This window comes from Anser anser (genome assembly GCF_964211835.1).
Source record: "Anser anser genome assembly, chromosome: 19".
NCBI lineage: Eukaryota > Metazoa > Chordata > Aves > Anseriformes > Anatidae > Anser > Anser anser.
The window spans coordinates 4,545,270-4,570,116 of NC_139740.1; the positions used below are offsets into that span (position 1 = coordinate 4,545,270).

General features: G+C 53.4%; 1 protein-coding gene across 4 annotated transcripts in view; it reads right to left on the minus strand.

Annotated features, from left to right (window-relative positions):
• The window catches only part of PIK3R5 (phosphoinositide-3-kinase regulatory subunit 5), a 58,268-nt gene extending 36,368 nt beyond the window's left edge, over nt 1-21,900 (minus strand). For 2 of the 4 annotated variants that reach the window (XM_083804839.1, XM_083804835.1), the window contains exon 1: nt 21,764-21,900. The gene's annotated coding sequence lies outside the window, so the exon portion shown is untranslated. Of the gene's footprint in view, nt 1-3,194; nt 4,645-5,248; nt 7,229-21,763 lie in introns of those variants that run through there. The other 2 variants (XM_083804836.1, XM_083804837.1) reach the window with 2 other exon arrangements.
• Nucleotides 21,901-24,847: the final 2,947 nt, after the last annotated feature.

Sequence of the window (24,847 nt, forward strand, 5' to 3'; positions counted from 1 at the left end):
GGTACTGCACACCTTTGCTGTCTTTTGCCCTGGGATCTGCTATCCCTGAGCTGGCAAAGTCTCAGATGTGTTTTGCAGCACCAGGAGCAGGGATCACGTTATAGAAGCGAGCCTGTATGTGCTCTGGGAGTTGGGTACCGACTGCGGGTCACCACGACGGGTGGCCTTAGGACCAGCCCCGACGATCACAGGGATGCTGCTTAGGGTTGGGTTTAACAAAAACAAATTAAATCACCATGGAAGCAACAACAGGGCTGCAAGAAACTTGGCAAAAAGAACAAAGCAATCAGATAAACTGTTTCAAAGTGAGCAAATTCCTCAGTGAATTGGTCTGAATTTCAGCAAAACGCATCTGCTTTGAGGGTGCGAAAGGCGAGGAGTGGAGGGGGTCTCAAGGACTCAGAACAAAACCTTTCAACCTATCATTTCGAAACAGCGTTTGCACTCATCTGACTGTGATTCAGAAAGTAAAAATCAAGCCAGAAATAAATGAAACTTCTCATTTCTGACCTTTTCCTCCACACACCAGTATTTGGGTTCTCATTGCCGTGAACAAGCCCGCACCAAGGCAGCTCTCCCAGGGACCAACCCCACACCGATTTCCAACGACACCGGGTGGGGGCACGGGCACCCGGCAGGTGCCCGCCACCAAGGACGCTCCTGTGCCAGCTCCCCCTCCCCAGCACCCCAAGGCAGCCGCAGCCCCAAGCCCTGACCCCGCTCCTGCAGCTCAGGGGCTCGCCAACCACCCCCTGTATGGAAACCCTGGCGTCAGCCCCACGACACAGGCAGGAGAAACACCTCCCCCAGGCCAGAGCGTGAACTTGCAGCATCCCACCTGGGCACTCTCAGATGAGGAGAGCCAGGTGCTGTGCTCACACCCTGGCAATTTTTATTTTGTTTTATGAATGGAAAATACTTTCAATCATTTCCCAGCTGGCTGCCCCTCTGGGAAGGGCTGACCAGGAGAGCCGGGCTCCGCAAGCCCAGCAAAGCCCTGAGCCCCACGGCTGACCTGCCAGATGGCTGAGAGCAGGAAGGAGCTCGGCTCAGCTCAGCGCCAGCGGCACGGGTGGATTGTTTATCTGCTGGTTCCTGTTTTTAGTTTTGTCTCTGTTTTCTTTCTTTGTTCTAAAATTGTGGTGCAATGGTGATACCTGGTCTGAATGACACAGGCTTGCTTTGAAGTACAAACCAATTCATTTCCTTACCTAATAAAATGACAGAGACCCCAGCCCCAAAGCAAGCCACGAGCACATTGACCCCCACATTTGCTTATAAACTGAACTGGAGCAGAGGTTAACTCCAGAGTTAACTGTGTGAAGGCACAGCCATCCCAGAGCCAGGGACACCTTTCCCGGGATGAAGCCACCAGCTCTGCATACGGGGAGACCAGTCCAAGAGATGATGGGATTAGTCAGCAGCACGTATTCGGGGCTGAGGCGCCAATCTGCAAGCTGAGATCCAAATCCTCATTGCAGGTTTCTCCGAGGACATCGCTGGAGCTGGCACAGGGCCTGCTGCTGCTGGGCACCCGCACCCACTTGGCAGAGCTTTCCCCAGTCCAAGCACAAGGTGGACAGGAACGATGGCTTCACCAGGAGGTGGGTGCTAGCCAAGACTTCTCGCTCATATACCTGGTGGGCTCACTGCCAGGGTCCTTCTCTCACTGAGACAACAGACATCGGTCCAAGAGGTGACCCACGGGCAGCTTGGGGATTTGCTGCTCCTTGATTTGGGGCTCCAGCAGGCCAAAAAAGCCCATCAGCCCTCAGAGACAACAGCACTCCTGATGGACATGAGGCACCGACACAAGGGGGACACCCTTGCTTCCCCCTTGCTCCCATCACAGCACTGATGCCCTTGAGTAGGGCCAGCCAAGTCCCCCAACCCAGGGGGGTCCAGAGGAGAGCTCAGAGCCCATTTGGGGCAGCCCAGTGTGGGACGAGGCCAACTGCACCCTGTGCAGCAGCACCAATGGGTCACTGAAAGAATGAGCCCTCGCCAGCCCCAAGCCACAAGCACAGATGGGAGCGAGCTGTGCTCCAGCTGCAGCTCACGAGCACAAGTCCTGCTGGGCCAAGCTACCAGAAGCTGTATTTTTAGCAAATCAGGACTGAGCCCCAAGAATGGCCCTTTTGCACTCCTTTCCATGCAGTCCCTGCCTGGCTCCAACAACTCTGTCCTTGGCTTCAACCTGCAGGTCCCCCAGCTCCATCCTGCACCCTGAGCCTGCCTTCAGCTCCCTCTCAGCCTCGGACCTGCTCCTTCCCATCACTGTTTGCTCCATTCCTACCTCCATGCCCTTTTGCCACAGCCACCCACTGGAGCAGACGAAATTGGGATGCTGCATCAGAGCGCCATGGGCACTGGTCTGGGCAGAGCCTCCAACAGGACCCTGGACCCAGCTCCCCCAGAACCACAGCCTTTGGGAATTATTCACCCCCCACCTTCCCCCAGCACCAGATTTGAACATTATTTAACACCCTTATTCTCAAACCACTACTTCAAGGAAAGAAAAACATGCTGCTAGCCATGTAGTGATGGGAACCGAGGTCAACGGGGAAGGCAAAGTGACTTTGCCCAGGTGACACAGGAAGGCGGAGACAGGACAAAAGCCACACTGGTGTCCTGGCACCAACTTAACCCAGCACATTTAGCACTCTGAAAGCTGCTACAAAACGTGGCCACTGCATTCATCCTGGGCTTTTCTCAGCTTTTTCACTCTGTTTTATCTACGACACTCACTGCTCGGGACACATCAATTGAGGTGGTCACTTGAAGACGGTTTCTTGTTTACAGGAAGTGCCTAGATGGTTTTTTTGAAAGTAATAATAATATATTGCAATGATGAATATGAATAATGTATTGCTTCAATATGTGAAATAACAACATTGAAAATCAATACTACCACTAATAATGAAACAGCACAAGTTCAGCAAAGCGAGGCCACTCTGCTCTGCTGGCACATGGGTCAGAGCAGACCTTTGGTTTTCCCCCTCAGTGCTCCCCGGGCAGCAGCAACTTATTCCTCCTTCCCTCTTACCTCCAGGGAAACCCTAAGTGGTTTCTTTGCTTCTGACTTCCAAATGTTGCCTCAAAATTAGCAGGTATCTGGTTTAGACAGCCATGTCTCACATCTGCCAGCTCCTGGGAGGGATCAAAAGACCCAGCACACTGATCCGGGCACCTACCTGGGAAGTCTGTGTCCCCTTGGGAATAGGCTCCACTCCCCACATTTAATTGGGAAAGTGTAAATACCTGCCTAATTAGATAGCCTGATCGCTCTGCCTTTAGCAGAAATTAGCAGGCAATTTGCCCCAGCAGCCACGGGTCCCTTGGGCTGGGCAGATAAGCATCTACTTTTCTGGGAGGGCAACTCTCAAGTGGGTTGAGTGCAAATTGCTTTTGGTCACAGCTTTTTTTTTTTTTTTTTTTTTTTTTTTTTTAACATTTTGCAGCTATTTTTGCCCTCCCCCTCAACTCTTTGCCTACAGAACTCCTTCTAGTAACAGCACTTCTCTGCTTCTAAATGCTGCCATCATTTTCACAAGCACAAGCAGTGCTTGGCCCACATCACCCTAGGGCTTTGATTTTTGCATCGACCGAGGCAAAACCCATCCCACTTTGGGCCAAGTTAGCAGACAGCGTAAGGAGAGCAGAACACACGCGGTGTCCGTGGCTGGGTTTGCCTGCAGCCATCCCTGGTCCCCACAGCCACAGCAGCAATGTGGATCCAGCAGCTGAGGGATGCAGCAAAGCCAGCGCTTCCCTCGAGGCAGCAATGCTGACAGCCCCGACAGCCTGCTTGTGTCCATTGAAGCTGGCGCCCACCATGACTTTCAAAAATTGCCGAGCATCCTCCTCCCTTCAGAGCCTTTGAATATTTGCCTCCCATTGGACACTACACAGTAAAAGTTAATGCTGTGGTCACATTAGGAAGCCTGTGCTAAAAGCACTGACCTGCTCTCCATAAGCAGGAGCTTTGCAGCACTTCACCCCGCTGCTCCCAGCCAGCGACAGGGGATGCACTGTCCCCTAAATGACCAGAAAGGTGAAACCAGCTGATGGGGCAAGACCCTGATGTGGAACAGCCCCGGGGCTGCGCTGAGCCTCCATCACTGTGGGTGATGCACAGGATCACCCTCCTCCAGAGAGACCCTCCTCCTGGTCTCCAACATAAGCTGAGTGGCAGCACCAGCCTCTGCATATCCCAAATGCCCATTTATAAATGGGATGAGAGCAAAAGCAGCATCACGAGCATCAAGCAGCACCTGCGGGGTGCCCCAGCTCTGGGCATCAGCAACCGTGGGCGCTCGCCTCCCTGCCAGACCGCTCAGCCCTCGAGCCGAGAAAAGACAGTGTCTGGTGGTTACAAAAGGAACCGAAAGCCCGCAATAGAAACCAAGAGCCCCGGTGCCATGGCATGGCGAGTGACCTCTCCGTGCCTCAGTTTCCTCCTCTGATTGCAGAGGTAAGGCCCACGCTGTAGCACGCCCCGACAGCCCATGTGCGAAGCGCCAGCAGATGGAAGCGACAGCATTATTCTCCTGCCATCCCCTTATTAATTCCTGACATAGCCTTCCCGATCCCATTTATGACCCTGACAGGTAAGGCTGGCAAAACAGGCCATATCAAAAAGCATATTAAATATATATATATATATGTATATATATAATTTCACAGATATTTCTAACCCACATGAACCACTTGCCTTAACCAAGATATCCTGCCATGGGCACCTCAGAAGCACAGCACCCAGATACCCATCCTCGAACCTCTCCAGCGGTAAAAACAACGATGCACAATCAGAGCAGCTCAGGCAGCAGCAAATCAGAGAAATTAAGCTGCATGTGAGAGGGACACATTCTCAACAGCAGCACACACAGAGGAGCTGCAGGTCTGACCGCTAGCACCAGAACTGCCTCAAAGCTGTTTTTTAAAATCCAAATTCCTAAGAAACAAAATAGAGAACTGCCTTGCCCAGACTACTGCAGCAGCCACTCAGCTCTGTAAATCTAATTAATGAGCCAGGAAAAAAAAAGTGTCATGCGTTTGCTAACTACTTCACCCAGGGTTGCCAAATAGACAGATAAAGGATTTAGCTGGGGCCCTATTCCAGCCAAAGGAGCTGGGAACCTGGCAGGGATCGCAGAAGATTAGAGAAGGGTGAAAGGAAAAAAGAGGAGGAAAAAAAAAATCAAAATAGATTAGCACTTTCCAAATGCAAGCATGTAAATCAGCTTACGCTTTGTATAATGCCACCGTTGTGAGCGTCTGGCTGCGGGTCTGCTTACGGCACCGCGTCGCAGTGCAGAAGTCCCGGCTGAGCCGCGTTTTATTTGGGCTCAGGAATCTCACGCCACCAACTCCCTCACAAAAACAGCGGTTTTGTTTTTACCAGCTTTGTAAATTCTCACAGGAAGCCAATTAGGGGAAACCTGGGAACAGAGGAAGATTCATAATTGCAATTAAGGCTTCAAAGTGCTTATCCCAAGTGCGGCTGTTAAAATTAGAGCCGGGGAAGAAAATACCTTTGAAACCTTGAGCTTTCAAACACCCCCAGGCTGGGAGTGCTTCTCACTCCATAACAGCCATCCTCTGGCAGGCAGGAGCTCACCCGAGGTAGATGCAGGCAGGACCGGCTCCAGGCTGCACCACCCCTGCGGGCACTTTCATGCATCTGCTTCCTGCCTTTGGGATGAAAGCTCAGTCCTGTACACATGAAACCTTTCCCCACATCACCATTGAAAGCTTTGGTGTCAAAAGAAGCCTTTGCTCCATCTCCGTGATGTTCTCAACTCTTAGGACCTCTCCTCACCATTGCAGCATGCCCAGCAAGGACAGAATAGCTTGCAGACTAAGCTGCCTATGGGGATACCAGAGATTTGGGTTTAAATCTATCTGCTGCTAAAGTGACCCAATGATTGGGCAACACTTATTATTGGGTAACACCATTACCCTTCACGTTGTCATAAATGAAGACATCCTCTTAGAGGGTCAGCAGTTTCAGCAGTAATCTGCACACTGAAAAGGAATGGCTAAACAATCCCCAAAAAAATGTATTTATTTGGACTGCTCTGCCTATTTGCAAACCAAAACCCAGGACAGCAGCTCAGCATAAACAGTGCTGTGGCTACACCAAGAGCTGGAAAACCTGGCTCTGCAGACACTCTTGCAGCAGCACTCACATGGACTTCTCTGTCACGACAGGCAGGAGGTGGCTCTGCTGGCTGTGCTTTGATTTTCAAGGACAAAAGTTCCAGTTCAAGTTCAAACATCATCAGGGAGGTGCTCCATGTGCTGGAGCTGACCCTTACCTCTCAGACAAAGCTGCAGTCAGGTCTTGGCTTGAGATTCACAACCCAACCAAGCAAGTGGTAGGAGCCGAACCATGCCTTCTCAAATTAGCAACCCTGAAAGAGGCAAAAACTGAAAGTACTCTGATTTGCCCTAATCTAACGTTCCAGCCTATAGCCTGGGCTTTACTGTTTCAGCTTGCAGCCAAGCAGACCAGCCCTATGGGTAGCTCAGTCCTCCAGCAGCAGCTGATCAAGATCAGGGCTTTTTGTGTGTTGGATGGTGTCGATGATACCAGCAGGACTGGCCAGACACTTCTAACTGAGATTACAAATTTATATCCAGTGTATGTGTATATACATGGTCCATAATCTTATATCTAGTCCAGTCCTTCTCTTACAGAGAAGCTCGAGTAGGGAAAGCACAAGTTACGGGAATAACACATCCACACTAGGACAACCTGCAGCCTGGCACTGTCAGCAGTACGTTGTCCCCCTTCACCTCCCTCAGCAGAAATGGTGGTGGCAGACCATGACATGGCCCTGAACATTCAGACTTGCTGGTCCAGCATGCTCTTGGTAAGAAAAAGGGTAGAGAAGAGCTGAGAGAAGAAAAAGTGACTCACCCAAGGTGTTAGGGCAGGCCCCTGGTAGACCTGGAATAGACAACCAAGGTCCTGTACCAGCCGTGGTGCTGGACTCACAGCCAGTCCCTCTGCCTGCCCTCGCTGCCAGCAGGCACAGACACATGCCTAGTGATGGCACCTGATCTACAGACAGCACTCCCAGTGCACAGCTTTCCTTCCAGCCCCTCCTAACGCCAAATAGCCCAAGAACATCATAATGCTCCAGTAGCATGTCTGGGGTAAAGGACGCAAAGCCCACTCTCTCCTCAGCACGGACACATGCTCTTCCTCCACCCAGCCCCACAAAGCCTTCCCCACAAAGTGCTTCCATGGTGGTGGCACTCATGCCTGGCGTGGAGGAGGACAGGTCCTCTGTGGCTGTACATGGACCAGGAACCCACAGCAGCGCAGTGACTTACCCTCAGTCATCTTCAGCCATAGCATGCCCCTAAACACGTCTGCTTTCCCCCATGTGTTCACACCAACTTTCTCCCGATGGCCTCACACATCCCACCAGCTGCCTTATGCCATGGCTGAGTCATTCTCAAGGATTTTGTGGATGATGCTCAGGTTCTACTGCAGGATCTGTCCTGTGGCCTTGGGAAGTCATTTGTGTATCTGGAAATGCATTGGCTTTATGTATTTTTTTGCATAAGCTACTTTCCCTGTGGTGTTTTCTCCCTACCACTGAGCACGTAGGACCTGGTAATCAAATGAGGTCAAAGAAAATTCCAACCAAAACCCCAGTAGCCTCAGTCCTTCCCCAGCAGCAGCCGCCGGCATCCGAATGAGCATAGTCCGGGTGCGGATGTTCCCTGTCCCTCCTCCAGCAGCACAGGCAGCAGGAGTAATCCCATGGGACCAAGTGACGGGCCACAAGCAGTGCTGACATCTAAGCAAGCCCAGCACAAGCAAGGACATGGACTTCCAGTCCCCAAGGGCAGAAGAACTGCTGAGAGCAGCTCTCCAGAGCAAAGGTTGTCGTGGCTGCAGCCCACCCGGCCCCCACCTCTCATTACACACCGAGCAGACTTCCCGTCTGAAGAGGAAGCCGCAAGGCGTGCGGCTGAACCCCTCAGCACAAAAACATTCCCCTCCCTGCCGGCTGAAGCTCGGGGCTCACCCATCGAGATGGTTTCCAAGAGCAACCCACACTTCTGCATTTTCTACGGAGATCTTCTTACTTCACCTTCCTGCGCGTGCTGGTGCCAAAAGGAGAAGTACCCTGGCGCCGGGGGAAGTTGTGCCACCATTTCCTACTCTGGACGATGATTTCACTCTCCTGCCACATCCGAGAGCCACACGTGGCACCCGCCATGCAGCGCCAGTGAGCTGCGCGGCTGTTAACATGCAAAGACCTCTGGTTTGGGCCTGGCAGTTCCAGGAAGCCGAACAGTGGCTTTTAACAAAATATGAAAACAAAGACCACAGGCAAATGACCCAGCCAGAAGTAACTGCGCTGCCCCTTGGCACTTGCTAGGCCGGGGGACACCAAGGCAGGTGCACGGCTGGGCAGTGGACAGGCTGGGCCTGGAACCACACGGGAAGGCCGCAGCCCAGGTCCGTGCACTGACACTCAAAGAGTGTCCAAAACTGCAAAACTCCCCCAAAACTGCAGCACGCACAGCTTGGTTGGGCTCACACAATCCCCAGGAAAGAGACAAACCAACCACCACTGACAGACACCTGAAGGCAAGTCTCTTGCCTCCGCTTATCTCCAGGATTTCCACCCACTTGCTCAGCGTAGATGCCAAGGCCAGGATACACGCACACCTCCCACAAAGCTTAGGTCTTTCCTTTAATCTGGTCAGCAGATCCAAGGATCACTCCAACAGTTATATGGAGAAGACTCATTACAGTCATAAGAATTCGGGGGTCTGCTGACAACAACAGAATCATCATCTTTAGAGGACAAAATCTCCAGTCTCCCTTCTCTGAAGGAGTTTGCTAAGCCCCAGCATCAGAAGCTTCCTACAGCACAGAAAGAGAAGGCTTTAACATATTCCCTGCTTCAAACTTACTGCTGTAACCTTATCACCAGAGAGGCACCTTTAGATATTTTTAGAGGTAATATCTGCTGGCACAGGAATTACAGTGCATTAATTAGCAGAGAGGCACATACTGACAGTCACAAGGTCACAAAGCAACATCCATAATTTACACTTCCTTGGGTGTTACTGAGAAAACAGGACATACGAGAGCCATCACAAGATCTCACATCTTGAAGAGTTCCGAGCATAGAGGTTCACATTTCCCCAAAACAAACATTAGCAAATTTAATTTCTCAGATGGCCCAAATCCTCAAGGACTGCAAAACTCAATGGGCTTCCTTGGCCGTGTTGAGTCAGTCCCTAGAAAGAAATTCATGGGATTACAAGACCGTAATGCAGCAGTCTGATGGCTCAGGGAAAAAAGAAAAATAATGGGTGATCAACATTTGCTCTCCTCAGGATAAACCACTATGGAAACACGTCTATGTTTTAGTACCAGTGGCCAACTCATACTCCCCAACAGACATACACAGCTTCAGCTTTTTGGATGCCTGGGGTACCTTAAATCTGAGAGCTGGAGCCATCGCCTTCATGGCTAGTTAGGACTAGAGAAAGTTTTACATTGATCAGTAATACAGATGGGCAGATTCACTTTCCTCAGCTATTTTGACTGTTCCTCAAGAAGTTCATAGCCTGACTTCACCCTCCTCACCCTCTCTTCTTCCCAAGCTTCCTCCACCAGGTAAAAGTTACTGGCAAGGGAGCATTAGAGTAACTCAGGCTGTGACAGGACCTCCTGCTCTTCCCTGCTGCCTGCACTGAGACCATCAGCTGTGATAACCAGCTGCAACCTCAGAGCATTGGACCAAGAAAAGGTACCACACAGGCTTCACCACCACTGGGCAGGACAACCCTGCTAGAAGAGTGGATTGAGTAGGATAGCTTGATTCCCCTCCAAAAAATCCCCATAACACAGCTGCTACAACAGACAGAGAACTGCTGTGGGATGCAAGACTGACCGAGTCAATACTCACCACCATCAAAACAAAAAACTGTGCTATTACTTGCTCATAAAATGCTTGACCGTGACAAGGATTCAGATGAAATTAAGTCATCCAGAGCTGGCTGATGGCTAGGTCAGGTCCAGAAGTGGTTTATTCCTATGCACAGCTGCTCAGTTAGACTCCCTTTCTGCCAGAACGGTATCCACCTTCTCCTCTGAACACCAGCAGCCCTGCTGGCAGCCCCATAAAGGCTCTTACCAACACACTGAAGCACACAGTGAACAAAGAAAGCCGTGAATAATAACTTTTTGAACCTGCTGCACACCCAGTATATCAAGGCAAGGAAGACCAGCAAAAATTCTCGGTGTCTTGTTTCTTCCATCAAGGCATTTAAGGCTGATGACTTCAGGATTACCATCCAGTCAAAAAACAATGGAATCAAACGCATTAAGCAAGACAACTGAGGAAAAAAAGAAAGAAGATCATCTGGTGACTTTGGAGAATCCACATCTACTATCTGCTCTATTATAAAGCTCTGAAGTGATACTGGGTCCACCCCAGGGGTAGGATTCACCTCCTTCAACTTCACCTATACAAAAATAAGGCGAATTTCTAAGCAGACCAACATCTACAGACAGCGAGAGCACCTGATGTAGACGTCAGCTCATCCCAGCCAGCTTGAACCCCTCTACGGGCAGCCAGCAGACTAAGCTACATCAGAAGCCCACATTTTTAGGCAGACATCCTTATGCAAGACGACTCCCATCCTCGTTCCCCAAAGCTGTTTCCCACATGCAAAGCAGGAATAACCACACTTCCTTCCTCACCCAGCAGTTGCATGACCAAATGTTTCAGAGCCTGTAACAACCTCAGACAACGCAATAATGGGAACATGGAAATTGCAGTAGAGTCACTCAGTTTAGCTTTCACTTCTTTCACCCCCAAACTTGATTCATAACAAATAAAAGCAGAAGCCAATGCTTCTGCAAGTGACTTTGTCCACTCGAGACCTCCAGGCCTCCTCACCAGACTTCCACCGCTGGGCAGCCAGGTGTAAGCTCTGAGGAAGAGTGCCAGAGGCTAGACGGAGTAGCTCTCAATGAATTACTGACCCAAGAAAACTTTACAAGCATTACTTTCTGTCCACTTAATTTTCTGTTTTTACAGCAGAGACTTTTATTTCCACCTTGAAAGACAGACCTTGTGCTTTAAAGCTGCTTGCAGTCCATTTAATGGAGCCAGCTCACCGATGAATGGCATTAGAACACTGATCATCCAGAAAACACAGACAAATAAGAACAAATAAATGCGTAATTATTTGGAGCACATGAAGGCTAGCAACAGATAGTCACAGACACCAAGAGGCTGCATGTGTGGTTCAAGGCAGCAAAGGTGTGGTTTCCACCCAAGGATGCGTTAGCTTTCAGACAGAGCCAGGAGACGCTACTGAAGTCAGTAGCAAAAGGCCCATCAGCTGTGTCAGGGCCAGTCGGGGCCCTCCCTGGGGCTATTTAAGAGATCTGAACTGTGCTGCAGCCAAGCCCCCGTTCACCTCTCCTAGAGCGGTGGACGCAGTCTGTCCCCCGACCTCTGAGGCTGACTGACACAAGCAGGGTCTGAACCCACTGCAAAGGAGCGAGGCAGGCTCCAGCACCCAGCCACCACAGGGGGCTCGCTGGGGAGCACTGCCCTGCGGGGCTGTCACAGCACAAGGCTCACTCCTCTTCTCGAGAGAACAGTTCAGTCATTTTTTGAGTTTAAAAAAAAATAAATTGGTGGGCCTACCCTGTAAGTGTACAAAATGGAACCACAGCAAAATTTCAGTGATTTCAGAGTGAAACCACCACGTCTCCTGGTGATGAGCTTCCCATCACAGTGTAACTGACTAGACTCCAGATCCAGAGAGCTGCACCAAGACTTTATTTCCGCTTCATGGAGCAGAAAAAGCCGTCTCCTCCTAAGCCTTACCAGAGATACCAAGGTATAGCATACTGCAGAACATGGTGCAAGAGCTGGATGTGGGCTGAGTTCGCAGGCAGGCTCAGCTAGCTGCCACACCAGGACACACCCAGAGGAACACGCTGGTAGTGAGAAAGTCACAGCAGACACCCAAAACCTGAACGTAGACTAGCGGCCACAGAGGTGGCAGGGCTGAAGGCATTGCCAGCAGCTTCTGGGCAATTCTCAGCTGGTTAGGAGAAGTAAGATGATCACAGAAGCAAGTACAAGCTGGTTTCACAGCATCACTACCACCTTCCCCATCAGCAGTGCTGGCAGCAAGCGAAGACATGGGGTGGAAGGAGAGCCCTTTTCCATGGAGACATGGAGTGCCTCAGGCCCTGACTCCAGCAGTAATGCTGACGGGAAACTGAAACCACAAAAGCGAGACAGTGTCCAGTGCAGAATTGTCTACAGATCTCCCTACCAACTATTCTGCAAACTGAGACTTCCTCTTGGCTTATTTTTAAAATGTTCTTTTTTGCAATTACCACTTTCCAAGACAGGATCTCATGCATTCTTGACAAACAGATAACAGGGGAATTCCACTTGCTGCCCCTTTGAAGACATGATGTATTTTGATGCCGAAAAATAAGAATCTCTAAATTAGTCCCACCAAGCCATCACCGAGAAGAACAGTTGTGATGGTGCCTTCCCCCTTTCTCCTAAAAGACATTTCCCTTTATGCAGCCTCAGTGACTCACCGCAGGTCCTTTCAATCAGAGATGTTCTTACCACTGGCAAGACGCTGCCTTCACCTCCAGCTCAAACCATGGGCTGCACTCCATCTCCATACACCATTATTTTCAGCTCCTGTAAGAGTGCTCGTGAACTGCTTGAGTCTCCAGCTTTTGGGAAGTGAGAGGCATGGGGAGCAACATGTCTCCCCGCTGTTCTTTGAATTAGGTCAATTACTTCTGGCAGTGATTTCTGAAGGAAACTGCAGAAGTCCCACTCCTGGAGATGCTGAAAGACAAGCTTCAAATTGCAGGACAGGGAGAAAACACGCCCTGCTGGGAGCGGAAAATGGGATAAATGCAATCACAAAAAAGGCTGCTGTAAAGGGGAAGAGAATTATCTGTGCCCATGCCCTCGAGGGCAGAAAAAGCAGCAACAGACTTGAATCAAGTGACATGAGCAGAGTGGCCCCAGCCCAAGGCCAGGGAGAGACCCCCAGTGGCCCTGCCAGTCCTGCAGCCTTCCATCCCCATCGCCTTTTCAATCCTCCTGCCTCTAGGCAGGTGAGGACCCAGAAGTCTGTGGAATTTCTTGGATTTCACCATTGTAAAGTACATCTCGACACCAAAAAGTAACTTCCTAAAAAATAAAAAAAAAAAAAAATATCCAGCCTTACCCTATGCTTCCTTTTATCTCTTCTGTCAACGCTTTCCTCACCTTCCAAAACACCAAGGCCAGCGTGTGTCAGCACCTCGAGCTTCTCTCTCAGAGGCCAAGCTGACCTCTCCTCTCCCACATGCTGGCAATAGCAACTCTGCCACCCGCGGCGCCTGCACCTCCCTGTCACCCGAACGCTGCTCTCGGCCAGCCTCTGCCGGGCACAGACGGCTGGCCCAGGGCATCAGCAACCCCAGCCCCATCCACGACCACTCAAAGGACTGCATGGGCTTGGCAAAACGCAGCAGGGGTAAGAGAAGCCTCTTCTTCTCATTAAAAATCAGCAGAAATGACACACATCTGATCTGAGTAAGAAAAGGCCAGTTAGACATACTCACTCCTCAGAGAGGAAACGTGCTTGTTCCTGGCATCGATTATGAAAACCCCTCACCACATGATGCAAGAGTTAATTTTAGTTCCTATCACCCCTTATCCCGAGAGCGAAGGCTGAAGTTTCACCCAACACCGCAGCCGATTACAAGCTCGGTGACAAGCGAAGCCCCAGGAAGATTTAGGTTGGAGACAGAGATGGTCTTCGGCACAGCCTGGCCGGGCACTGAGCGCCAGCAGCATGCGCCTCGGGAGTGCCGAGGCTGCTCTGTGGGGACGTGGAAGGTGGGAGAGCCATGTCTGTGTGTCACAGGAAACAACTGAGGGAGGGAAAAATTCAGCAAACACAGAATTTAGAGGAAAAAGGTGCTTCCCACAAAAAAAAAAAATTGGTGGCCCAATCTGCCCTTGTCAAGAAGGAAGGGAAGGACACCACTGAGAGCATCAAGTGGTTCTGTTCCTCCCGATGCTCACTGGTGTGGCTGCAAGCCAGTGGGACAACACAACAGGTCCCTTTGGGAGGGTTCTGGTGGCCACTCACATGGGGCAGAGGGGACAAGACTCCAGGTGCTCCCATGCCTAACAAAGAGACCTTCCCAAAACCATGCAACCACGTCTCCAGCCTGGGAGGGAGCCTGGTGCCGACTACCTCTGGGCATGAGTCTCAACCCCAGGTGTCCCACGTGCTGCCTTGGGCCGTCGCTGGGCACGTGGGGCTTCTTCAGGCATGACCCTTGGGGAAAACAAACACTTTTACTGTGGAAGGTTACATGTGGGTGCACTATCGCATTTAGAATAGCATCAAACAAGTGGAAACAGTGATACCGCCCTATCACAAAAAATCACCATCAGCTATTCATTGTTCCACTGACTTGGCACTTTCTTCTGCCTCTCCAAACTCTTCCTAAGACTTCTTGTCCACCCCCAAAAAACCACGACATTACTCTGCTATGCTGGCTCAATATTTCTTGGGGTTTCCTTTTGCATACTTTTTAACATTCCAAAAGCATTTTTATCCCCAGTCGGGTCCAGGACCGTCCCCATCCCCCAGCTGAGCAAGGCAGCACAGAGCCCACACAGCCAGGAGTCCCCCACGGTGGAGACCCCAACCTCTGCCCCACACTGCCTTCCCCCTGGTGCCACAGCGAGAGCCGATGCTAATTTCTTCAGCCTATTTGGAAAAACAAGTTTACATGTGAGATTTCAATTGGCTCTGTCTCTGCTTAACTACTCCAGCTGTGAAACAAAGCAAGTGAGAGACAAAGCACTACACACAAGCAGCGTGACCATTTCAGAGGTCTTTTTGTGAGCTTTAATGCCAAGCCCACTAAATAGATTAACTTACAGCATAAACAAGCAAGTAAATCTTTCCCCCAAGGCCCTGTGTATCCAAAGGAAGCTTTAGAAGTTACTTCCTGCCATTGTGGAGGCCCTGCTGGGAACCCAGGAGCCTTTTCAGTCCCTGGCTTGGTTGCCCAAAAACTTCAGATTCGCTTCCAGCACCGCTGGCTGCAGCTCCACAAAAGACAGATGATGGTGAGGACGGCTTTGGCCGTTCCCCATCACCCTGGGGCAGTGAGGCAGTGACTGACACCTGCTTCCATAGCTCACGGAGAGGTCTGAGCCCCACTTTGACCAGAGGAACCACCGGTACCACTGCAGCACCATCACAGTCACGAGAAGAAAGGGAAGCTCCAGGTGAGGAGACAGACCATGGAGGGCTGGGTGTCCAGCCGGCAGCAGGATGCCAGCCCCACCATGTTGTTCAGCCCTGAGCAGCTTCAAGCTCCTCAAAGCACTGAAGTACCACATCAGCTTCTGCATTTGCCATTGTAGAGGGAAGCAACGAGCCCGTGGCACAAAGCCTTTTCAAGCCTTGTGTTCACCTCTGGGAAGAAGCAGGCCCAAGCTGTGCTGGAAGGCACCACAGCACCCCAGATGTACCAAACCCTGAAGGTCTGGAGAAGGAAGGGCTGCACAAAGGGAAGGAGATGGGACCGGAGCGCTTGGGGCAGCCCTGTAGCGGTGGGTGAGGTCCAAGCCCCTGAGCTCTCCCTCACTGAGGGCAGGACCCCAAGCTGGACCATCCTTTGGTCTGGCCTAGTATGGCCACCAGAACAACATCTTCACCAGCCCAAAAAGCCATGGAAAAGACAAGCCAAGAGGCATCCTCTTCTCCACATGAAGGCCCTATCCACCACTCTGTATCCCTTCTCCCTGGCTCACTGACTATATTTGAAGGTGACATGCCACCATAAGGGGCACTGAGCACCCCATCCATCCCCAAATCGCCTCCAGCCAGGTAGGCACAGCCCTGACCAGCTCCCACGTGCAGGACAAGTCACCAGATCTTCCCAGTGACATGCCACAGGAGCAAAGGGTGCACAAACTCATGCGGCACATGCATCCTGAATGCCTTCCAGCCCTTGGTTCCTTCCAGGATGGGTGGTGGCATCACAGGGCCCTCATGCTGGCTCTTCACAAGGAGCCGAGTTCCTGGGAAGTGGCCTGATGGAGACTCTTAAACACAGTTTCCACAGAGCCAAAGGCTTCCCCCTTCACCCTACAGCATCGTTCTACAGCTCCTGGTAGTGTCCTGGTTGGAGACCCCCGGTGGGAGGCTGTCAAACACCCGCCAGTACCCAGTGCTGTGAGCCAGCAGCTCAGGGGCCACCACGAGCAAGGTCCCCAGGCTCCGGGCATGCTGCGTGCCCAGCAAACATGGACTTAGACCCACACAGACACTTCTTGACTCTGCCCAAGTTCCCTAAAGGATCAAACACCCCCCAGCGTTCAGACCAGATCAACCTGAGAGTAATTTGCATCTAAAGAGCAGTCCTTTGGGGACTTCAGGCTTGGTGGGATGGATTGCAATCCCGCTAATTGATCCAGGGAGACAAACCTCAAACAGAAGCCTTCTGAGATGAGCAGAACTCACAGCCATGGCCAAGGAGCAACAGCGAGGTCACCCAGGGCTGGGTCTGCAGGGCTGGAGACCGCTCGGTCACACACCAAGCACCCGCACCCGAGCGCCACCGTAACCGGTGCATACGCACAGCCACGTGCGTGCACCGATTTGCAAGGTTTATCAACACAAAGACACCAAGAATGAAGAAACATTTGTGAAGTTTCACATGTACAGATTGCCAGAAACAATGAGAAAAGGGAAATGCCACCTGAAAGGACAAGAGCTTGTTTGCAGAGAAGCCTCTGAGCCGAGGGTTTAAATAGACACAGCGTTGGGGGAAGCAGCTGAAAGGGGAAGCGTTTCATCCTAATTTGAGACAAAAAAAGAAAAGAATAGGGCTTTGTGGAAGAGATGAAAAACACTTTTGCAAGTTCAAGACAACACTGTCCTTCCTAAGCGTGCACACACCAGACGTACACCCATGTGCTGCGTTTGAACATTAACACAGCTTTAGGATGAATATTTTAAATGCCTTGATGTTACAGCTCAAAACCCTCTGACACAAGATAAAAAGGGAGACAGAATCCCTATCGCAGCACTGCTAAGGACAGTCACAAGATCAGGCTCAAAGCTGACATCATGACCGCGGGGGGACAATGCTCCAGCACGCCCTGCATTCCCAGGCGCCCTCGTCACATGAGCTGCTCACTTCTGCTTACCGCCACACGAAATGAGGACCAGCAGCATTTCAGGAGCTGCTCTCACCCCCAGCACTACGGGAATTTTAGGCAAAGAAACAAAGCATTTGAGGGAAAACCAAGCCCCATTGCCATCAAGCAGGGGATGGTTCCCAGCAGCATGGAGTCATTAAGAATTGTCACAGCCCCACGGGACAGTGTCACCCAGCCAGGTAGCGTTTTCTGATTCCGCTTTTAACTCGGCAGTGGGGTTGTGTTCACATCTGTTGGCCAAAACCATCTGCAGCACTTTTCACTGCCCGGCACAGCTGGGAGGCAGCGTTGCAGCCTGCTCCAGCACCCGGGGACTCGCCCAGCCCCGTTACGGGAAGGGCACAGCGCAGGTGGGGGCGCTGAACCACGCAGCTGTCCCGGGCAGGATCCGGCCGCTGGGCTCTTTCTTACCAGCAGGAGACTGGAACCTGGGTGAACTCTCAGATGGGGCAGGTTAAATACAGCAATCACACTTGAGAGGGGAGCACATCTGAGCCGAAAACAGGCAAGCCTCGGACACGAAACCCCGCCAAACACCCGCAGCGTCGCACTGCCTTCGTGCCCCTCGGAGCCAGCTCTCCTCCTGCTGCCTTCTGCAAAGGCGGCTGAGCATCTTTGCCTCCTGCAGCACGGCCGGGCTGCAGCGAGGGAGCAGATCGCCCAACCGCAAGCCGAGGTGGCTTTTTTTTTCCTTTTCCTTCAATGGCAGGGCTTGAAATCAGAGATGAACGAGTCTGAAGGAGCTCACGCCTGTCCACTCATGTATTCCAGATGCACACGCTATAATCATGGCTTGCCAAACAGGATACGAGCCGTAAGAAAATAAAGCATTTTATCTACAAGCTTTTCCAAGAGGGTATTAGAAACAATGGGGAGGAAATACAAAATTAACACTAGAGAAGAGCAATTGGCAGTACCCCTCGTGAGCCTGTTCTTCATTACAAGGCTGCCTATTCAGTAGCTTTCATTAGGAAAATCGCATCTCAGAGCCATTCCTGACAGTGTCCCTATTTCTTAATTAAGCCTCGCCAAAGAGCCGCGTCTTTTCGTTACCGCACGGCACACAATCACAACAATTACCATTTCATCGCGCTCCGGCTGCTGAAAACCCTGCAATTAACGCATCCGAGGAGTCATACAGACGTGTCACTGGGGAGACAAGTTCTCACGTTGTGTTAATTGGCGGCCAAAGACGAGATCATAAGGAAGTAAACACTGGTTTTTGGGGGGTTTCAGTCCCCGTGCTGAGAAAGGCGCTGAGCTTCTCCCCAGGCTCCCACCCAGGCGGATGGAGAGGGCTCGGTGCCAGCGTGGGTGCTGGTGGAGGGTCCTGCCCGTGCCCTCGTGTGCATCGTGCCCGTGGCACGTTGGCTCCATGACTGGCTGTGCCTTCAGGAGAGCAAACAGCCCCACTTGGATGCACACAACATGGGATGGACACAGTCCTGGGTGGTTTGTGGAGACCTCCAGAGATGGCTTTGGGTGGGTGGGCACCTTGCAATGAAAGGGTTGGCAATGGAGAGGGGTCAAAGGTGAACCCCACGCCACCTCCACCAATGCCAGGAGTCCCACAATACTGAGCCTCTTAGGGAAGCAGAAGAGGAGAGAAAGAGCATGAGTGGCAGAACCTGGGTCGCATTCACAGGTCACATCTTCCTCCTCTGCAGTCAGGAGTGCCGTTTCCAGCCCCAAACACCTCCCTGTCAGGTGAGCATGGCTGCAAAGCTGCAGCGAGGGAAGAAGTGTTGGGCTGTGATGCAATGCCTATGAGGAACACAGTTTCCATAGGGAACTTGCCCTTACTTACCGCCCATTACAAGTTCAAAGCAGAGACAAGAGAAGCGTTTAGAGGCAGCAGGAGACTGTCCTCACTCAAAAACATCCTTGGGGCACTCGCCTGAGCAGCTCTCCCCCAGAAAATTCATGCACATTTTCCACTTGCAAAATAATAATGCAAAAACAGGCAGCCCTGAACCAGGAACAGCTCAGTGGTCACCCAAAAAGAGAAGTTGAAACTGCCCCAGGTGAGCTACGGCATGGCAAGCCTGCAGCAGTCCCTGCATCATTACACAGGTGTCACAGCCCCATCCCCATCATGGCTGGAGCATCGTGCTGATGGCAAAGCCACCGCCGCATCCCTCAGCCCCAAGGGCCAATGCGGCGCAGGCAGCACGCTCTGCCGGGGCAGTGCACAGAACTTCTCTCTGATGCTTTTATCTGGATTCAGTTCTTCTTTCTCGGTACAAAACTCACATCTTGATTTTCACATTCAGCAAAAGGCACAAGGTGACAGTTTTGGTTTGCTTTTCCCCAAATTGGGGTGCCCTGATCTGCGGGAGGGGGTGAAGGGTCTGGCCACCTGCACCATCCTACAGCAGCAGAACCTGCAGCACTGGTGAAGAGCCCCTACCCCAAATCCATCCACCGTGCCACGACAGCTTCTCCCTCTGCAAATCACCTCCAGCACTTCAGCAGTCCCTTTTCCTCCTGCCCAGACTGGGCTGTGGAGCTGCAGGAGAGCGCTGGCAGTGCGGCATGGAGCAGTGAGCATCCCTGTTGCCTGTCGGCAGGACCACAGCACGAGGCTAAGCCGGCCCTGGACCACGTAGGCCTCCAGCTCACAGTGCTGCAAACTGTGCTCTGCACTGCCCAGATACCTGCAGGGCATCCTCCAGCACAGCTCCAGAGGATGCACCCCGGCCATCGCCCTCCAACCTCCTGCAGTCGCTGTAACTGAGGGATGCAACAGCTGCAACCACTGCCGCTAGGCTCTTGCCCTTTATCATCTCATCTTTCTAGGTTTAAGCTCTAATCTGAGCAACACCCGCAGTTCCAAAACACTTTGTGATTGTGTTGTGGAAACAATTTGCAACTCCATCCAATTTTTTTGCTATGAGCATGCAACAGCCAAACACAGACCCATCCCCAGCACACACACACACAAAAACCAAAGCACTGACATCCTGCACATTACCTGAGTCTGATGCAGTACCTCTGCATCTAACCAAGATTTAGAAAATTACTACACATCGAAAACCTAAATAAATTGCAGCTGCTTAGCCTCAGCCCCTTCAACAACAGGATAAGCAGCACCAGCCTGCAGCTGCCTGAGCATGTTTTTGCTGCATTCAGAGTAGCAACATCAGCACCGAAAACAAGCTACTAGCAAAGCTAACGGGTGCTGGGGTAACAGTGAGATTTTAATAAACATGAAAACAAAGGTCTGAAATCTCTTTTCTCCCGCTTTCGTTAGTGATTTGAGTCAGCCTGGCCTTTTCCTCCCCTAGGGCTTACACCATCCAAAGCAGCTAAACATCTTTTTGTGGAGATTGCTGCAGAAGTGAGCAGAGCAGGAGGCCAGACTGGATCCGTGCGCCCCCTGGTCAGTGCTAAACGGGGGCCGCTGGTGGCACCACAAGGCCCCAGAAACACCCGACCAAAATGCTTCTTCCTGTGCACGAGCATCGGCACAGGCTGGTGTGCAAAGCAGCACGAGGACATCTCAGGGCTGGCGCGTGTCCGGACACCAGTGCTGGAGGGATGACATGCCGCTGCACTTGTCACATCCCAAACCACATCCTGTTGCCACAGCAAAGCCCTGCCAGGGTCACATCTCTGCCCTGCTGGGCTGTGGGGACGCTGGGGTCCCGAGGGTGAGAGGAGCAGCAAGTGACCCGAGGGGCCCTGGGTCCCTCCAGCCTGGCGTAGGGAGCTCCCGGTGACACCAGGTGACTCACTGCCACCCCCGCCAGAGACTCTGCCAAAACTCCAGCCGGGTGCCGGAGAGCCCCCGGGATTTCCCGGGGACCCATGCGCTGTGGGGTGGTCCCTGGGGGCCGAGCTCCACACCTGGGCCCCAGGCAGCAGCTCTGTGGGGCAGCAGGAGAAAAACAAGAGCACGCAGTCCAGAAATGAGTCATGGCAGTGGGGCCCCGTCCCCACCAGCGGGCACAACAAGCTTCTCCTGGCCGCAGACCCCCCCAGGCTGCCAAGGGAGCCAGATGGAGATGGGGTGCGCGGTGCGCCCTTCCCAGGCTGCAAGGAGACCCCCCACCCTGGGGCCATAGGGTGACCCCTACCAACGGGTGCAGGGTCCTCCCTGGGGTTGCAGGGACCCCAGGGAACCCCCCTGCAGGGTCAGCCACAGGGGCTCCCCCAGGGCACGCACACCCCCCCCAGCTGAAGGGAGTTCTCCAGTTCCATGGAGGATCATTGCCCCCACGCAGTTATTTGGGCACCCCACTTAGCAGCCCCCCCAGCCCCCGATATCACACACACACCCCCCCAGCACCCACCGGCCCCTCGGTTACACGGACACCCCCGTTCCAGGCACACCCCCTGGAGCCACCAGGCGGACAGAGCCGCCCGGTTACAACCTGCTCCCGGTCACACGCGGGGGGCACGGCCCCCCCGGTTACACCGACACCCCCCCGCCCCCGGGGGGCTGCAGCACCCCCGCTCCCGGCCCCGGGGGTCCCCACCTGGAGGGCGGCTGCCGCCGGCGCTCCCTGCCCATCCTCGGCGCGCCCCGCCGGGCTCCCCGCCGGGCTCCGCTGCGCTGCGCTCCCCGCGGGCGGCACCGGCGGCACCGGGCGGGCGGGCGGGAGGGGCCGGCGGCGGGACCCGCCCCGCACGTGTGGCCCGGCCGGCCCCGGCCCCGCCCGCACCTCCGCCCGCCCGGCAGCCGCTTCCTCCACTCGCCCACCGCCCCCTCCATCCAACTACCCAACCTCTCAGCCGCCCACCCCTCCATCCACTCCTCCACCCATACATCCGTCCCTCCACCCACCCACCCACCCCTCCATCCATCCACCCCTCCATCCGTCCATCCATCCATCCCTCCATCCATCCTTCCATCCATTCCTCCATCCATCCATCTATCCACACATCCATCCATCCATCCATCCATCCATCCATCCATCCATCCATCCATCCATCCCTTCATCCACCCATCCATCCACCCATCCACACATCCATCCATCCATCCATCCATCCATCCATCCCTTCATCCACCCATCCATCCATCCACACATCCATCCATCCATCCATCCATCCATCCATCCATCCATCCTTTCACCCACTTCTCCATCTCTCCATCCGTCCCTCCCTTCACCCACCCACCCACTCCTCCCTCCCTCCGTCCCCCCACCACTTCCTCTTCCATTTCTCTGTTCTTCTATTCATCTACCCCTCCCTTCATAACCTTCTTCCTTTCACCCATCTATCCATCCCTTCATCCATCTGCCATTCTGACACCTCATTCTTCCATCCATCCACCCACCAAACCATCCAGCCATTCATCCATCTCCCCTTGCCTCCATCAGTCCCTTTCTCTCCCTCCAGCTATCCACTTCTCCATCCCTCTCTATCCATCCTTCCATCCCTCCCTCCCTCCATCTCTCCATCCTTCCCTCCAACCCTCCCTCCCTCCTTCCCTACAGCCATCCCTCCATCCACGTCTTTGCTGCCCCATCCCTCCCCCCCTCCACTCCTCCACCCTATGTGACCCTGTTCTCCCTCCCTCCCTGCTCATCCCTATTTCCCTGCTGGAGAAGCCCTTGGCACCTCCCCAGCACTGTGAAGCCACCCATGGCCGGGCTGGGTGACAGCAGGCTGGGGACACGCTGCTGCTTTCTGCTCTGGTGGCACCTGGAAACGGCCTTTCCTTGGTGCCTTCGAGGGAGCTCCTAAGAAAGGGCCCGTGCCAGCATCGATCACGGGCAATGCTCTCCCCCAGCGTCTTTGCAACAGTACGTCTGCTGCAGGGGGCCAGATCCAGCCCAGCTGATGTTGCGGGCAGCGGCAAGGATCCAGCTCTGGGTTTCTTTGAGGGTTTTCGTTTTTCAGAAGAGAGTGACCGCTGCTACGGATGCTCTGAGACTCGAAAACCGCTTGGGCACTGAAATAGATGTGGGTTTCGCAGTGAGATTCCAGTGAATTTTAAAAAAAGCAACCAGAGTCAGAGCCAAAATCCCCCGTAAGTGCTGATCCCCGGTACAACTGCCCACAGCACACATTGCGTGGGACGCTGCGCTCTGAGCCCCCGATGCCACCCGCGCCCTGCAGCACCCTGGGGCTCGCACCGGGTGAAACCCTGCGGTGAGGGGACGGAGCTCGGCCTTCGCCAGCTGAGCCGCCCCGGCGATTCGGAAGAAATTCAGCAAAAATAATAGAGAGGGGAAAGTCTGGTGCCTGTCACGGTGCCACCTGCCTCGCACAGCACAGCACCCAGGTGGAGCAGGCGGAGGTGGGAGCGGCACAGTGCCCTGCACTGCTGCCTCTGCAAGGCCAGGGCCGGGAAGGGCGGCAGTGGGTTGGGGAAAGGCTGCTGGGCACCAGCCCGGTGTCAGTTTTGGGGATGCCAGTCTGACCTCTGGCACTCCTTCTGCTCCAATCCCATCTCCACATTTCTTCCCCAGCCCTTCATGCTTATCCCCAAGCCGGAGGAATCGGGATGTCAGAAGGCCAGACCAGCAGAGGCCACACAGCTCAGGCTGTTAGAGCTGCCACGCGTCCCCCCCCGTCCCTCCGGATCCCACCCCATGCGCTGTGCATGCCATCATCGCCTTGTTTTGCTCCTCGGGGCACGCGGCATGAGGAAGTTACCAAAACTGGTGACTCAGGGGGCTCGTGCCGGGCGGAAGGAAGCGGAGCAGAGCAGGGAGGTGCCGTGCCCTGCCCCTGCTGCAGTGCGCAGTGACAAGGATGACAAACAGCAGAGTGGTGGCCACCAGGCTGGAGCAGCCACCTGGGGGAAGGGACCCCAGAGTAGAGGTGCCTCCAAGGGACCTGAGCGCTGAGCTCCTCCTTATCGCTGAGTTTTTCTAATTTGAGGTCAGGAGACCCTGGGGACACCTGTGCCATGCTCCAGGGTGATCCAAGGTGGCTTTTCAGGTCCTCACAGGGAGCAGTGAGGCAGCCCCAAGCCTGCCCCGGGTGGGTCCACAGCAGGGTTGCGGTCAGGGTGGCTGTGGTCGCACTGACAGCGATGCCAAAGCTCCAGAGCACACTGGTGCCATCAGCACAGTACTGCTGAGCAGGCTGGCAGCCGGCTGCATGCATCTCAGCTGCTGTCACCCAGCCCCACAGCTCTGTCCCCTGCCCTCGAGCTGCCCACTGCTCCAGAGACCCATCTCAGGAGGAGGAGGCTGAGGCTGCACTCCAACGACACCAAGAGCTAGAGATGTGGGTTCTCGGTACCACACTGAGTTCCAGCGAAGGCACCAGAAAAGCCCCCGCCCATGCAAATCGATTCAGGGAGCAGAGATCTGGTGTTCACACCCGTGTCTCCAGGTGGAGGTTTGCCACCATGGCGCTGCTGCCTGGGTGCCGCCTGGGGACCCGGCCACCTCTCCACTTCCAGACATCCACAGGACACTGCCTCTGTTCCAAAGGATGCTCAAGAGCAGATACAGGACTCAAAGATAAAAGTATTTGGGCTTAAACTTTCCACAAGTGACTCCAAAGCAATTCATGGAAACTCCTGGCTGGAACAAGACACTTCCTTCAGTAGAGCAATTGCCACACAATACCCCTTTGGTGATAGAAAGTGATTTCCATAGCGA